This window comes from Myzus persicae, unplaced genomic scaffold (assembly GCF_001856785.1).
Source record: "Myzus persicae strain clone G006 unplaced genomic scaffold, MPER_G0061.0, whole genome shotgun sequence".
NCBI classification, from domain to species: Eukaryota; Metazoa; Arthropoda; class Insecta; order Hemiptera; family Aphididae; genus Myzus; species Myzus persicae.
Genome location: NW_019103067.1, coordinates 81,750 through 94,399, shown reverse-complemented (window position 1 = coordinate 94,399; position 12,650 = coordinate 81,750). Strand labels below are relative to the sequence as shown.

Sequence of the window (12,650 nt, the reverse complement as noted above, 5' to 3'; positions counted from 1 at the left end):
AGTTATATCATAAATCATAGTATATATTATTTTAGTTACATATTATGTCAACCTGTCTGGCCTTCCTTACTATTTTCTTAAATATTGTACCTGTGCTGATCAGTTTATTTGAGCTGTCCAAAATCATTTAAAATCCTATTTTATCACCACACGTTGTTGATTTAACAATATGCTCTTTTCAATATTAATATCTCATAATCCTTAATGAGTTCCATTAATGATTTAATTTATTTACTAATCCATTCCAAATAGGTCTATTATATTGGCACCACAATATTCAAAAATCCGAAAAAACATTCCAAATGCATGTTTACAATTTGCATATAATTAGTAGTACTTATACCTCCTCGAACTATAGGTAGGTACAACATGTGCAACTAAAACCATTTTTGTTTTATCTTACATAATTTATTTGAAAATATAATTGAGTTTTATCTCAACGTTCAATCATCTATGTGCAAAAGAAGTTTTTTAAAAAACAAATTTTGTACTTAGTATTTACTAATTCGTTATGATCTTCAAATCATTAAAAATCCGATATCTATTGTGGTTAGGTTAGACATGTGGTGTAGAATTTATTCGATTTTAGATGGTTAGACATACAAATATAAATATGAAATAAATATCTATGTATAGTAAAATAATAAAATGAATACAACAACTCACGTGACGAAAGCTTAGAAAATACTGTTTGATATTGCACTATACCTCCTACTATAGCTATATGTATTATAGTGGCAGTACACATACAGTCTATATTGTGCATACATATAGCTTCTATATAGTTACCTAACTTAACCATCGAAAATAATAATAATATTATTATTATTATTAGACTTCTATAATATTATTATAGGTCATCGCTTTGAAGTGGAAAACTAGAGGAAACGTACCCATTTGACGTTAACATATCGTAACAGGACGAAATAAAAAAGATCCTGCAGTAGGTATAGGTAGATATCTACCTATGCTGTTGTATACTCTTATACTGTTGTACTAGACCAGTGTTTCCCAACCTTTTTACTACCACGGACTACTTCGATAATATTTTATAAGTTGCGGACCACCTCAATTTTACAAAGACTAGGAAGACCTATTTTTTGCTCATTTACAAGAATACACAAAATTAATAAATCGACTAGGTATTTAAATACATGTTGTAAATACCTATGTATAGGTGAATTTATTTTTAAATATGTTTCACCTTCTGCTTCGTGTGATACATTTTAGTTTTTTTTTTAAATTGATCTTTAGCTTCACCGACAGCGGGCATTAACTTTACTTTAGAGTTTAGATTTAATTCCAAGTGCACAATAATATTATCGGACTAGATTTCGTGTTCAGAAACCATAATTTTACTTCAACAGTTGTACAGATGTAACAGTATATTATATTAAATTAAACACACAATATATAATATATATGTTACTGGTAATGTTAGCATTTGGATAAGGTCGACATTAGCTGGATAATACAATATTAGCCAACTGTTAACATTACCAGCCATGGATATTATTAAATGTTGGTTAATGTTAACATTAACCGGATAATATGATATCATCCAAGAACTTTTGAATAATGTCTCAACAACCATAAAAATTTATAAAATCATTTTAAATGATTAACAATATTCAATATATTTAACACACGATTAGTAATTAGTTATTACCATAAAATGCGAAAATGGTTAATATGAGATTATTTTTTATTTTTAATAATCTAACCTACTAAAATACTAAATACTAATACAAGGTTAAATTGTATTTTATATTTTAAATTATTTCTTGAAATATTATTTTAAGTATAGAATTAAAGTGTTAATGGGCTATCCTTTATTATAACATGGCATGTTTCCATGACATTTTGAACTGCACAAAATGCTAGATGCTTTACATTTACATAGATTGGTGTTACATTTCCCCTTACATGAATACCTTTTGTATCCTTGGCCACCACCGTCTGACATTCAACTCGCAATTTCCCTCAATGATTTTCCTGTATGTACCACCTCGCCAAACTATATTGAAGACCACGGACAAACACCAAACTCATTTATGGTGTATAACTGCGGCAGAGTACCATATTTATTTGCCAAGCTTATAAAATTACCTATCACCATTAGACACAACTGCAAGTATAATATTTCTCGGGTCTGCTCGTCCTCTGTCGACATCCGATAAAGAGACGCTCACACTGTCTCCAATGTTGGCTGGAGGAAACTTATGGATAGACCTACATTTTATACTCGGTTATAAGTTAATTAAGATATTATACTCTATCAGTCCAACGCACGCTTTATTGTATAGAATGCTAATAACGCTATTTAATATATAACTTTTAACATTATCCAATATTGACTGGTTTAAGTTAAAATTATCCGGATAATGTTGATATTTCATGTTTATAAACGAAAAATTACACATTAGCCAAAACGGATGGCTAATGTCGACTTTATCCAAATGTTAAAATTATACCCGTAACGCATATATATGCGTATACAGATACATTTGAACTAAATAATATCGCAATATCCTTTGTTGTCCAACATATGAAGTGAATCTAGTGTTGTAGGTATACAGATATGTATAATATATATATTGTATATATTTGTGAACTGCATTAGTACTTGGTTAAATAAATTGCGGTCAATGCCGTCGTTCGAGGCAAATATCATAATTACGTCGTATTATAGTACGATCAACAGGTCCTGATATGCAGTATTATAAACTGTGGGTTGGTAAGTAAATAGGTAATATAGGAAATAGGTATACCTACATAAAAAAAAACAGTCGGGTGATGGCTCGTTTCCGGTCAAAACGACCCTTTTCCGATAAGATTGATTTTCTTAATTTTTCGTAGTTAATAATGGTAATTGACATAACTATTATCGAAATATCGTATGTACCTATAATAATCGTAAATATTAGTGGGTACCTAACCTATATTATCTACAATATAGATAAATAACTATGTCGTAACTCGTTACCGTTTTATATTAATAGGTATTTATGTATTGTCTGTAGGTATACGAATACTGTAAACATCTACTTCGTGATGGCTCTGTGTATACCTATTACATTGAATATCGTGACAAGGTTATCATCATCATTTGCGACCACCAATGTATACTTTTTGACTGCCCTAATCTGCTAGTCCCTTCGTTTCCAGGCTACAACCCTCTCCTTGCCCTTCGATTTTATTAACCTTCCAGTCGACGACAGCATTAGTCGTATCGTATACGTCTTATAATTTCGCAATTCGACAGCACGGTTTCCGTTTTTTACTTTCTCGTTCGAAATGTCTCAATTTTCACGTCTCTCTCGTATGTACCTACTACCTACACATACTGCACAGTGTACGAGTACACTGTAATAATATAAGCTAATTGGACCAACACTAATGGTCATTACATATTCATCTGTAAATTTGTTCTTGTTATCGTGTATAATACACTAATAAAGGATACTTTATATTCTTAAGATAGAATATGCGGCACGCTACAATTAATAATGCCGCGATTGTATATTAATATTATTATTTAAAACGTATGCCGTCGACTTATACTTATATACAACCATTGATTATACAATTTAATGCTATATATAATATATATGTTTAATAATATAATCGATATAATTTATACAGTGCACACACATTATATTATATTCATTATACATACATGACTAAACTTTGTCCGCGTAAAAAAGGCATTGACCGGATGGCGTGCTGCTCAGTGGTGCAACCAACTAAGTATGAGGTTTATGGGCGCAACCTGCAGAAATGTGTAAGGGGAGGAAGTGTTACAGATAATTTGTGTGATGGGGCGAACGCTACAAAACGTTCTTTAAAGATATGTTATAATTTTTATTATCAGCGAGAAACGATCATAAAATCGTCATTAGTTTATTATGCTTGGCCATAACATAATATTCTTAAGAAATTATTTTATACGGCTCGAAGGCCTAGAGGGATCTACAGTACTCCAGACACAGGGACCCCCTATAAGGTGTTTATGAATAAAGTACTTTTGTAAATTATATTGCATATAAATATATAATATCATATTACCATTGATCATACATAATAATAATTAATAATCAATGATAATACTTATTCATTATTACTATATATTATATAGGCTGTACCCGTTGCATGTTTTTGTAATGAATTTAGTGTTGTTTTCACTTTTCCAAATTTCGACCAAATAATATACCTACTTAAAAACCTGCGGAACTTATCGACCCAACGGCCAATCAATACCATACAATATAATACGCATGTAGTCAGTCAGTCGCGTGTTGAGCTCATATTATTGTCATAAATATACACGCTCGAGTACAGTGGTCTACCGTATATTTGCTCGTTTTGTAAACACATAATATAATTTTCAAAGATTGTACATTTGTACTATAATCATTGTAATATTCTAGGCCAGATATGTAATATAGTATGTATTATAATTGACTAAGTAAGATTTATTGTAATTTAATAATATTACAAATTAATAACAATAATAATATTTAAATAAAATATGCATAAAATGGTATGTCTCCTTTTTCAAAAGTCATGGTTTATGGAGCAGACAAGAGTTCGCGTGGTACCCTTGTGGCTTGTTTACATGGTGTAATTTAAAATTTAAATATAGTTACAATTATAAATTTCAAAAATACCAAATAGAAAATGAGTCATTAAAATTAAAGATAGCTCAAAACAAACAATCTAATAAAAAACAATTTTGACTCTATTAAATTATATTAAATTATTAATATTAAAAAAAGAAAACACTATAAAATAATATGCAAATTATAATGAAAATACATTCAAGACATAGATTTTTATAAATGGTAAATGTCTTATATTATAATTAACTTAACTTTTATTTAAACTAGCTGTATTATATTATGCATTTATGCGTAATATTGGATAATCGCTAATGGCGAAAGAATGACCGTTCTCAGCATAAAACGATTGTCGAGTAAACGGTATTATTAATTATTATTATACAATACGAATCGCCTATGTACTATGAATAGCAATTTTGTTTCCAATGATGATGGGAGGGGGAGGGCTTGAACACATTAAAGACCCTCCCTCCAGCCCATATGTGCGCCTCACTGATAAAACCTTTTCTTTTGTGTAGAACGATTTAGTTTTTCAATATACGACAAGTACATATAACATTACGAATATTTATAGGATTTTGCATCCTAGGTAGGTATTGCATAAAACCGATGTAGGTACTATAGGTATAAAATAAGGGTTGGTTTGAAAACCGAGTGACATTAGGGTTGAGAAAGTGATGCCTACGCTTCGAATTTTAAATTATATACTTACCTATAGACTATATGTCTATATTATAAATTATAAATGTATACATGCGGAATGAGTTGTTCGAAATAAACCAATTTGTTCATTGTTTGCCAATAAAACGTCCTAGGGCTGTGCGTAAGCCGTCATTATAGGCTTGTAGAAAATACTTAGGGAATTATTATTGCACCTGTTTTGTTAGTAAATAAAAATCCAAATTTAGTTATTACTATCATATAAAAACTTATAAGCTGTAACTCGTAGTCCGTAGGTACTTATCTTCGGCGTATATAATATATATATATATATATATATGCAATATCATAAATTATGTTGTAAACTTGAGATGATTTAATAATGCAACTCACGTTAATGACATTGTTACATTTTGTGTACATTTCGAATTGAAGTAGACAGGTAAAACGTACTCGTTTGCGTATTAATAATTTTTTACGCTGAACGAATATAAAATTAAAATATAAATATATAATTTCAAATTAACGTTTTAAATTTCAATATAACAAACCTGACAGATGTAACGACTCCCCGTCAAAATTAAGCCGGTTCTACAATTCTTGCACATATTTAATATTATTATATTTAATATTAATTATAACATTTACATAATAAATTTAAATATTTATCTATCAATTTCCGTCAACCAAACGCTTTAATAGTCCAACCATTAAAATATAATACAGGTGAAGTTTGGTACAGTATATTATCAACACTACACCAATAATATATTATAATTGTGTTCATAAACTATAATCTAATAACAATATTGCTTTCGAAGTTGCTCATAGGTATTGGTACTAATGGTACTCCACCATGACCATATGAGTATAATATATTTATGTACCCTACAAGTATATTAACCCGTTGCCTTTATAAAAATTAAAGTAAATGAAAATAACTATAGGAATTTTAATCACGATTAAGGAATTTTGAACGAGCATGGGGCGGAATCCTGTTTTTGCATAAAATAATTAAAAGCAGATGCAGGTCACTTTTCGGTCGTTTTTGTCATTAAATTCTTTTTAATTTTTTTATTTGAAAATAACACGTGTAGTATATAAAATGAGAAGATTTTATTATGCCACTGTGATTATACTAATATTTCATAGATTACTCTAAAATAAACATATTATGTTAAATTGTTATTCGACTGTTATATAACTATATAAGTAGTCTATAGTGTTTAGTGATTATTATATTAATTATTATTTATTGTATACTATAAAGACTATAAATTCGGCAGAATCTTTAAAATTTGATCTCATGTAAATATTGCTGGTGATTAAGTACAGTTTTTATATGCGTCAGTATAGTCGTTACGCACAAATTTTGCCACGCAAAATTTTAAAGGCCCTGAAAAAATTATATATTTATAAATAATATAATCATTCCAAGATTAAACTAATCGCCTGCCTTCCTCCATTCATCACCATACCATCAATCCGATTGCTTATTATATTGTCTATAATCTAAAAGGCAAATCTACAGACATAATATGCTCATTATTGTAATTCTTAATAAGTATTATTATATAAATGTATTAGCATTTAGCATGCAGCATTTTTTATGACATTGTCAGCTATCATGTAAACATTTTTTAGCATTATAACTAGGGTTCGGGACTTCTTGCACTTAAGATTATCGAAATATGCATGGAAATATGCAGTCAAAATCGTCAAAATATGCTTTAAAATATGCAGCTAATTTTGTATTTTGTTTTTAAAAAACGCATAAGGTATATTGTAAATTATTATTATAAAAATGAAAATTTAAAAATTAGGTAGGTATTAATATAATAAAAATGTTTTTTACACGGGTTACTCATCTCCATCTGTATCAACCCAGGATTCATAAGGTTTTACCACAAATATACAATTGTCGATATTGTCGATAAAAAGGTTGATTATTAAGCGATAAAGAGACTATCATCGTAAACAGACGTACGTTTTAGATACGAAAGACTACGACCATCCAATCATGATTTTTTCCGACAATTTTACATTTATAAAAATATAAAAATGTGAAATATGCCCAAATATGTTAAAAATTTCACAAATATGTGCTTTTCTTAAAATATGACGAAATATGCAAAAATATGCAAATTCAAACTTAGTATTTAATTTCGTCATTTCATAAAACACATTTATAACTCACTTAGAATAGACTACGACCACTACAAAAATACATGCAAATGCAAGAAGTCCCGAACCCTAATTATAACATAATATTAACGATGTATCATATATATTATATATATATATGCCATCATGGTAACTTCTTAATACTTCCTTTACATTGTGTGTAATCATAACAATATATTTATATATTATAAGGCCTTAATAATACTATTACATTTCAACGAGTTCGTTTCGTTCTGTCGAAAACAGGTGAAATCGATTATAGTAAATTATTCGCGATTCATTTGTTGTGTACATCTCGATCGTGTATCCATGTTATATCATATATTATATATTATATGGTCGCAGTGTAGTCGTTTTCATTATTTCTGTCAATATTCACGATTTGAAGTTTTCGTTGTTTGTTCAACAGTTATTAAGGAGATTAATGAACTATAAAATGGTGGACGTTATACATTATATATTACACGTATATACTATGTATTTTATAGGTACCTACTATATAATATATATAATATCGAGTGGACCGTCGTATAACAAGCGTTTCATATATATTGTTAAAATATTAATATCCATTATAAACGATTTTTATACACCGCCATTTTATTATTTTATTTCCAGTATAGTAGTTTCACATAATACGAAAACCATTTAGTATAATATAGTTTAATTTGTTTACGGTATACATAATATATGAAATAAGTATGACAAATAGTATAATATGTAGGTGCGTTAATAATATATATATATTTACATAATTATCATCTCTATTAAATATTTATATATGTATATTGTGCAGGTTAAGCTATACACATATTATACCGTTTATCAGTACATATAGCCGTTATACAGGTAAATAATAGATACTGATACATATGATATTATTGTAATTTATAGGTAATATTTTTTTGATAAGTACCTAATCACATAGACCGTTATGTAAGTTAGAGGGTTTTTTGTATAGTTGGTTACACAACGAAGAATGGATTCCCAATTACCGATTTGGTTCCCAGCAAGGTTAACTAAAAAATGTTTGGGGTTGAGGCCCAACATTTTCTAATATAGATACTGGACACCCATAATTTTTAAGTTCAAAATATAAAAACTCTTTATTCCTGTAATTACTGCCTTAACGAAAATATAAAATTATTCTTAATTATTTAATAATCAATAAACAATTATTATATTCACAGCTAAAATTGTTTTTTTTTTTGGGGGGGGGGGGGGGTTCCGGACCCCTGGGCTCTGAATCTTCCGCTGTTACGGCCATGGTTCCAGGTAGTGTATATTAGTATATTACATTTAATAAATATATATATATACACAAATTGGTTGCTACAGGTGGTTTACTAGTAACATACGAATTGGCTCCAATGAAAATTCATTTTAATAATAGAACTATGTCAAAATAAATTTTTATACATGTTTGAAAAATAATTGTTTATTATATACATGAAACCAACTCATCCAGCGGTTCCCAAACTGTGCACCGCGGTGCCCTATTGGCACCGAGAGCATTTTCTAAGGGCACCCATTTCTACGGTCTATACGGTTCTGTCTTTCATGTTATTCACATTAGGGCATTGTGGCTAAATTGGTTCCAAAAAAAGGCACCGCGGAAAAAAAATTTGGGTACCGCTGAACTATTTAGTATCTATATTCTATGTATAACGTATATAGCGAAGTTATAAGTATTGACTAATGAGCTAAATTCGTTATTTTTTAACTTTAAGTAATGCAATTAAAACCGATTTATAATAATAGTCTAAACAAATATAAAATAGATCGAAATTAATTAAGACAAGAAATTTAAAAAAAATGGGATATAGCCATATAGGTCAGCATTTACAATATACATTTTTTACTACTTGGTTATCTTTTTCAGTTAAATATTCGGACGGGTGGAATAAAATTCCGAATTAAGTTTCCGTCAAATAATTTGTGGTGGAAAATCACAGTTCAACAGGATCTCAGTATTAACAATTTTAGTTATTACCTATACGTGCATATCGGAACCAATTCGAGTAGTGGTATAATAACGACGTATAATTATTATCGGGAATCAATTCGTACACCTTATTTTGTCCAAGGAACCAATTCCGTATTTCCCGTTTCCACATCGCTTACTCGCATGCCGTAATGACCTGGGAGTTCATGTGTTTTTTTTCTAGAAGGCACTTGCTATACGCATATTACAATAGTACCTACACGGCTACACGTTTAATATCAGTTACCTACCTTAAGAGAAGATGATTCAAAAGTAAAACAATTATATTATACACTGCATGGTCATAGGCTCAAATCACCCAAAAATATTACGGGGGCTTAAGCTCCCAATACATTTTAGAGGAATGAAAACTATGGGAATTTCCCACCATACTCCTCATTAATTGATGGTCCTCCTTATATCCGTAGTATTTAAATAACTCGTATATAGGTAGTTGTATTCAAAATACATTTAACATTTTTAAGTAGTTATTTGGAAAATACACTGAATACTAAATACTTTATATGTTGGTTATGTAAGAATATTAAATATTTTTAATTATTCTTAAAAAAATATCTCATGTGTGGAAAACTATCTAAAAATTAAACAGTAATTTATAAATTATAAGTATAATTTATAAGATATAGATGCATATCAAAATTATTTTTTTATATTATTATATTCTAATAACCGTTATTGGCGTTATTAGTTTATTTGCCCATTTCAATTTGTGCTATACTGACATAAGTATAATATTAAAATTAATTAATCTATAAAAAATAAAAATTATTATTATTATTATTTTAATAGACATATATAATATAATATTTATTGCCTTGAGTATTATAATCAAGTATATACATGATAGTTGTGGCCATTTTTGGTGGAAACAAATAAACCATCAAATGTAAGTAAATAATTATTAGGTATGAGTTACGGCCTGTTTCCAAGGCTTTTTTTCGGTCAATTGCAGCGGTGAGGTACCCAATCCGATCCTGATTACACTTATCTATTGAAAAGGATGTATATTATATTTATATATCATGTTCAACACGACTTCGGTATAAAGTGTGAGGTATCATAATAAAGTATAATAAATGCCATACCTACATTTAGTAAAATGCCATAGCTCAAATGCAATTAGACCTGATCTGCTGCAGGTGGATTTTATTATTTTTCAACTTCGTGACATGAGTGATGGCTACAGTACTGCAACAAGAAACAAATTAATACCTCCGTGTGCGGTGTACCGATATATTATGTTTTATTTAGTAATACACGATATCCAGCAAAAACATCGGCTTTAAAAACGAATACAATATCGCCCAATAATATTAATTAGTCGTAACCATAGAGTATTACTCTATGGTCGTAACAGTAATTAGTAATAAAGTTATAATGTATACCCATGTAATTATCGTGTCTAACTATATCTATGTATTATATCGCTTGCGCAAAAATACAATAAAACTTTTGTCGCGTATGATGTTACGTAACCATAATATAAAATGTGATATTCGATGCGGACAATAATTTTTATAACGTTATGGTTTACTTCGGTGCATTCGTATACATTATTGGCAATCGATATAACGACGTTGTTTGGATGGACGTAATACGTACCACTGTCAACTGCCGGCGATCAAATCGGTTGTGTGCATATCTAGGTAGTTATAATAATATTATGTAATACTATTATGTATATAGTGTATAGTTGTATAGATAGTACTTACGCGCGTGTCCGCAACTTTGTCGCTTCTCATAATCGGTATAAAGGAGTATAGAAACACCGCCGGGAAGATGTTTTTTTAAAAAAAGCAAAAAGAAAACCGACGTGTGTGCACTTGAGTTTTCTACGGGTCACGACACGCACACTCACACCTGTACGCAGGCGGATATATTGTAATATATCAATGTTACATTGTTATCATATTATATGTTTATCGGTCGCGATCGCATCGGTGGATCGTTTGTCGTCTCGAAAAAAAACCACTGCAGTACAATAATATATTATTATATAACCACTAGCTGCATATTATGTACCCATATTTAATATATACGAGAAGATAATAAGACTTATAATAGCAGCCACCAATATAAATGATAATAGTTATGATAGTTAGGTATATTATATATTGCATTTTTACACATTTCCTATTATTTATACTTGTAAAGTCGTTTAGACGTCTGCGGTGCACCATAAATATATATATATGCACAAACAACAACTTTCTGTAGTGAATCGGTGCATTAAGTAGGTGCCTTTACAATTATTATTACCGTGTATATAGGTACATTTATGGCAGCACTATTGGTGGAGTTCGTGTGCATAATATAATACAAAATGTATACCTATATGTATGATGTGCATACGCTTTACATTGTACCTACCGTTATATTATTATGTAGATACGATGGTGGTGCGCATTATATTATAGAATATTGCATATTATAATAAATTAAATCGCGGTTATATTGTACAGTGTTTGCCGTGTGATAAACGAACTTGTATACAATAACATATTTATAGGTACATAGACTATGCGAATACTATTCCGAGCTCGATGACGTGCTCGCAGATGATGAAAATCGCGTGGCGTTGACTTGGCTAAGAGATCTATTTAGGTAAGTACGTCATATCCTCCGTTCGACTATCAACCCGTTTCGATCTAACCAATGAATGATTTATTTTTTATTGACATTTTTACACTATACTCGCATTTGCCATTTGGGTGTTCATATAATCATATGCTGTGTTGCAATGTCGTATTGACAATTACAAATCCATCGATACGATAATCAATATTATATACATTAGTTATTACGACCGTATATTGCGATTTACGACACTTATATAATAATAAATACCGTAATTTATTATAATATTGCTGCGAACGAATTACAGCGTATTCACAATAGACATCGAGTACCTTAAAGATTATTTCGTTTTCTATGACTATTATTATTTAATATTATTATTCTAAATAAAGTCACAATAATCATAATATTTCAACAAATATATCGAGGGTGAATAATTATTAGCTTATATACATTGTATAGTACCTAAGTAAGACAGTTAACTTTTATAAAATGTCCATCATAATATGATATTGAGCGATATAAGCTGCTTATAGTATCCTTTCCCTCAAGAACAAGGGTAAATCGGTATTATAATTGGTACTCGTTTTAACGTGCAATAC

At 29.6% G+C, this 12,650-nt stretch overlaps 1 long non-coding RNA gene across 1 annotated transcript; it reads right to left on the bottom strand.

The window, feature by feature from the left end:
- Positions 1-10,289: 10,289 nt before the first annotated feature.
- LOC111033714 lies at positions 10,290-11,371 on the bottom strand. Its single transcript, XR_002604457.1, has 4 exons — positions 11,184-11,371; positions 11,074-11,113; positions 10,561-10,659; positions 10,290-10,459 (listed from the first exon to the last, which is right to left on the bottom strand). It is a non-coding gene; the product is annotated as an uncharacterized LOC111033714 (long non-coding RNA).
- Positions 11,372-12,650: the final 1,279 nt, after the last annotated feature.